Source organism: Mustela nigripes, chromosome X, assembly GCF_022355385.1.
Source record: "Mustela nigripes isolate SB6536 chromosome X, MUSNIG.SB6536, whole genome shotgun sequence".
Taxonomy (NCBI): domain Eukaryota; kingdom Metazoa; phylum Chordata; class Mammalia; order Carnivora; family Mustelidae; genus Mustela; species Mustela nigripes.
In genome coordinates, this window is record NC_081575.1 from 64,660,806 (window position 1) to 64,666,493 (window position 5,688).

Consider the following 5,688-nt stretch of genomic DNA (forward strand, 5'->3'; position numbering starts at 1 on the left):
TAAAAGGCAGAGTGGTAAAGGAAAAATGAGAAAGTAGAACTTTGTCCTTCCACCTTTCTCCCACTAGACTTTCGGATCATAATGAGGTGTGTGTGTGTGTGTGTGTGTGTGTAAAGCTAAAAGTTAAGTTCTCATGTCATATACCTATCACCTGTTCTTTGTCTCCACGTGATGTTATGTTTTCAACTGTGCCTCCAGCATGTGTTTATGTTGCTAATATCAGGCATCAGTGTATAATTTTTAGCAGCTGATCCCAATAATAAAACAACTGACAAAAATTTTGAGTGAGAAATTGTAGTACTTGTCAAAAACTGTGCCTGGGGTGAATGCAGCTGATGAGGAAACAGAAAATCACTGATGTGAGGAACAGAGATGGGAAACATGCCTTTATAAGTGTTAACCCTGTTAAATTATCTAGGTCCAGGGTTTCTATCTTAAAGTCCAGTTTTCAAATAAGGCAGCTTACTAGAACTGAGGAAGATAAATCATTCCAAACTTCATAGTTAAAAAGGGAAAGACTTCTTGCCCAGCCACCTGGGAACTTCCTGTATTGACTCCTGCTGACCTTTTATAGAAAAACTGACTATTTTGACTGATCTTCCTTCAACTATCATTCTTTCCATTTTTCTCTTTCAAGTTTTTATTTAAATTCCAATTAGTTAATATACAATGTAATATTAATTTCAGGTATAAAATTTAGTAATTCAACAATAAATAAGGTACAGGGTGCTACCACAACATGTGCCCTTCTTAATCCCTATCAACTATTTAACCCATCCCCCAAACACCTCCTCTCTGGTAACCATATTTGTTCTCTATAGTGAAGAGTTGGCTTCTTGGTTTTTCCTCTCATTTTTCACCCATGTTTGTTTGGTTTCTTAAATTCTGCATGAATCAAGTCATATGGTATTTGTCTTTCTCTGACTGACTTATTTCACTTAACATAGTACTATCTAGCTCTATCCATGTCCTTGGAAATGGCAAGATTTCATTCCTTTATATGGCTGAGTAGTATTCCATTGTATATACATGCCACATCTTCTTTATCCAGTCATCAGTCAGTGGGCACTGGGGCTCTTTCCATAATTTGGCTCTTGTGGATAATGCTGCTATAAACATCAGGATGCATTTATCCCTTCAAATTAGTATTTTTACATCCTTTGGGTAAATACCAAGTAGTATAATTACTGGACTATAGGTAGTTCTATTTTTAACTTTTTGAGGAACTGTTTTCCAGAGTGGCTGCACCAGTTTGCATTCCCATGAACAATGTAAGAGGGTTCCTTCTCTGCACCCTCACCAACACCTGTTGTTTCCGGTGTTGTTCATTTTGGCCATTCTGACAGGTTTGAAGTAATAGCTCACTGTAGTTTTGATCTGTATTTCTTTGATAATGAGTGATATTAAGCATCTTTTTCTTTGGAAAAATGTCTGTTCCTGTGTTCTGCCCATTTCTTTTTTTTTTATCTCCACACTGCTTTTACTGCAGCTCATATATTCCATATGTTGTACTTACTTTTTCACTTGTATCAAGATATTTTCTATATATTTTTTTATACTTTTTTAAATATACTTTTTTAAATTTGACCCATTGTTTAAGTATGTGTTTTTTTGTTTGTTTTTGTTTTTTAATTTTTTATTTTTTATTTTTTTTTATTTTTTATAAACATATATTTTTATCCCCAGGGGTACAGGTTCTGCCCATTTCTTAAATGGATTATTTGTTTTTTGGGTGTTGAGTTTTATAAGTGTGTTATGTGTTTTAGATACTAACCCTTTATAAGATAGGTCATTTGCAAATATCTTCTCCATTCCATATGGTGCCTTTTAGTTTTGTGGATTGTTCCTTTCGATGTGCAGAAGTTTTTGGTTTTGGTTTTTGGGTTGTTTTTTTTTTTTTTTTTCGTTTTTTTGTTTTGGTTTGGTTTGATTTTGGTTTTTTTTTGGTTTGTTTGTTTTGTTTTTTTATTTTTTTATTTTTTTGTTTTTTTCATGAAGTCCCAATAGCTTATTTTTACTTTTCTTTCATTTCCCTCAGGAGGCATATCTAGAAAGAAGTTGCTTCAGCTGATGTCAAAGAGGTTGCTGCCTGTGTTCTCCTCTAGGATTGTAATGGCTTCCCATCTCACATTGAGGTCTTTCATCCATTCTGAATTTAGTTTTGTGTATGGTGTAAGAAAGTGGTCCAGTTTCAGTCTTCTGCATGTGGCTGTCCTATTTTCCCAATACTCTTTGTTGAACAGACTGTCTTTTTCCATTGGATATTCTTTCCTACTTTGTCAAACATGAGTTGACCGTATAGTTGTAGGTTCATTTCTAGGTTTTCTATTCTATTTCATTCATCTATGTGTCTAATTTCTGTGCCAGTAATATACTATTTTAATCACTACACCTTTGTAATATAACTTAAAGTCCTGAATTGTGATGCCTCTAGGTTTGCTTTTCTTTTTCAAGACTGTCTTGGCTATTCTGGGTCTTTTATAATTCTATATAAATTGTACGATTTTTTGTTTTAGCTCTGTGAAAAACACTGGTGTTATTTTCAAAGGGATTGCATTAAATGTGTAGATTGCTTTGGGTACTATAGACATTTTAAAATACTTGTTCTTCTGATCCATGATCATGGAATGTCTTTCTATTTCTTTATGTCATCTTCAATTTCTTTCATCAGGGTTTTATAGTTTTCAGAGTACAGGTCTTTATGTCTTTGGGTAGTTTTATTCCTAGTTATCTTACGGGTTTTGGTGCAATTATAAATGGTATCGATTCCTTGATTTCTCATTCTGTTGCTTCATTATTGGTGTATGGAAATGCAACAGATTTCTGTACATTGAGTTTGCGTCTTGTGACTTTATGGAATTCATGTATCAGTCCTAGCAATTTTTTGGTGGAGTCTTTTGGGTATTCTATACAGAGTATCATTTCATCTGCAGAGAGTGGAAGTTTTACTTCTTCCTTGCTGATATCAGTGCATTTTAATTCTTTTTGTATTCGGATTGCTGTGGACAGGACTTCCAGAAGTATCTTGAATAACAGTGGTAAGAGTGGACAACTGTGTGTTTGTGAATATGGAGAAAAAATTCTCAATTTTCCCCAGTTGGGGATAATATTAGCTGTGGGTTTTTTATATATGGCATTTATTACATTGATGTATATTCCCTCTACACCTATTTTATTGAGGGATTTATCATGAATGGATATTATGCTTTGTGAAATGATTTTTCCATGTCTATTGAAATGATCATATGGTTCTTATCCTCTTTTTAAATTACTGTGGTATATCATGTTGATTGGTTTTCTAGTAATGAATCAGCCTTGCAGCCCAGGAATAAATCTCACTTGATTTTGGTGAATGATTCTCTTAATTACTGTTGAATCTGATTTCCTCGTATTTTATTGAGAATTTTTGCATCCATGTTCATCAGGGATATTGGCCTGTAGTTCTATTTTTTGATGGAGTCTTTTCTGATTTTGGTATCAGGATAATGTTGGGCTCCTAGAATGAATTTGAAAATTTCCTTCCAGTTTTTTTTTTTTTTTTGAGTAGTTGGAGAAGAATAGGTACTAACTCTTCGTTAAATGTTTGGTGAATTCCCCTGAGAAGCCATCTGACTCTGGAGTTTTGTTTGTGGGGAATTTTTTTAAATGCTGACTCAATTTATTTGTTGGTTATTAGTCTGTCAAGTTTTCTATTCCTTCCTGTTTCAATTTTGGTAGTTTATATGTTCCCAGGAATTTATCCATTTCTTCCAGGTTGTCCAAACTGTTAGCATATAGTTTTTTATAATTCTCTTATAATTGTATTTCTGTGGTATTTGTTGTTATTTCTCCCGTCTCATTTGTGCTTATATTTACTTGGGTCCTTTCTCTTCTTTTTGCTAAGTCTGGTTAGGGGTTAATCAATTTTATTGATTGTTTCAAAAAATCAACTCCTGGTTTCATTGATTTCTTCTTTTGTGGTCTTTTTTAGTTTCTATATCATTTATTTTGCTCTAATCTTTATTTTCCCTTCTTCTGCCTGCTTTAGGCTTCCTTTGTTGTTTTTTTACTAGCTTTTTTATGTGTAAGTTTAGTTTGTTGCTTTGAAATTTTTGTTCCTTCTTATGGTAGCCCTATATTGCTATATACTTCCCTCTTAGGACCACTTCTGTAGCATCCCAAAGGTTTCCGACTGTCATGTTTTCATTTTCATTGGTTTCCAGGTAATTTTTTAAAAATTCAATTAGCCAATGTATAGTACCTGATTAGTTTTGACAGAATGTTCAATGATTCATTCTTTGCATATAACACCTAGTGCTCATTACATCATGTGCCCTCCTTATTGGTAATCACCAAATTATCCCATCCCTCCACCCAGCTTCCCTTCCACAACCCTGTTTATTTCCCAGAATCAAGAGTAGACTCTTTCCCATGTAATTTTTTATTTCCTCTTAGATTTCCTGGTTTATCTATTCATTGTTTGGTAGCTTACTGTTTAACCCCCATGTATTTGTGGTCTTTCCAAATTTTTTTCTTGTGGTTGACTTCAAGTTTCATAGTGTTATAGTTAGAAAAGATGCATGGTATGATGTCAATCTTTTTTAATTTGTTGAGGCCTAATTTGTGATCTTTTCTGGAGAATGTCCCATGTGCATTTTAAAGATTTGTTTATTTATTTGAGAGAGAGAGATTGAATGCAGTGGGGAGGGGCAGAAGGACAGTAGAGAATCTCAAGCAGGCTCCCTGCTATGTACAGAGCCTGATTCAGGACTTGATCTCACAATCTTGAGATATTACTGACCCGAAATTAAGAGTTGGACACTTAACTAACTGAGCTACCCAGGTGTCCCTGTCCCAAGTGAACTTTAAAAGAATGTGTGTTCTGCTGCTTTAGGATGGAATGTTGTAAATATATCTGTTGAGTCCATCTGATCCAGTGTGTCATTCAAAACCATTGTTTCTTTATTGATTTTCTGCTTAAATTACTCGTCCGTTGCTGTAAGTCCATTGCTGTAAATTTCCCATTGCTATAAGTTGCCGAGAGAACAATTAGTTCCTTCATGTTTATTATTTACATTTTTATACATCTGAGTGCTCCCATGCTGGGTGTATAAATATATAGAATTGTTATATATTCTTGTTGAACTATCCCCTTTATTATGATGTAGTGTACTTCTTCATCTCTAGTTACAGTGTGTTTTAAAGTCTAGCTTGTTTGATGTAAGTATTGTTATTCTGGCTTCTTTAACATCCATTTCAAGAAAAATGTTTGTCCATCCCCTCACTTTCAATCTGCAGGTGTCTTCAAATCTAAAATGAGTCTCTGATAGGCAGTGTATAGATGGGTCTTATTTTTTTATCCATTCTGACACCCTAGCTTTTGATTGGAGCATTTAGTCCATTTACATTCACGGTAAGTATTGAAAGATATGTATATAGTGTCATTTATTACTTGTTTTGACATTGTTTCTGGAGATTTTCTCTGTTCCTTTCTTGTCTTTGTCACTTTTGGTCTTTTCTTTGCACTCAAGGAGTCCCCTTTAATATTTCTCACAGGACTGGTTTAGTGATCACAAACTCCTTTAATTTTTCTTTGTTTGGCACACTCTTTCCCCTTTTATTCTGAATGATAGGCTTGCTGGATAGAGTATTCCTGGTTGCAGGTTTTTGCCATTCAGCACATATATATCATGCCACTTTATTCTGGCT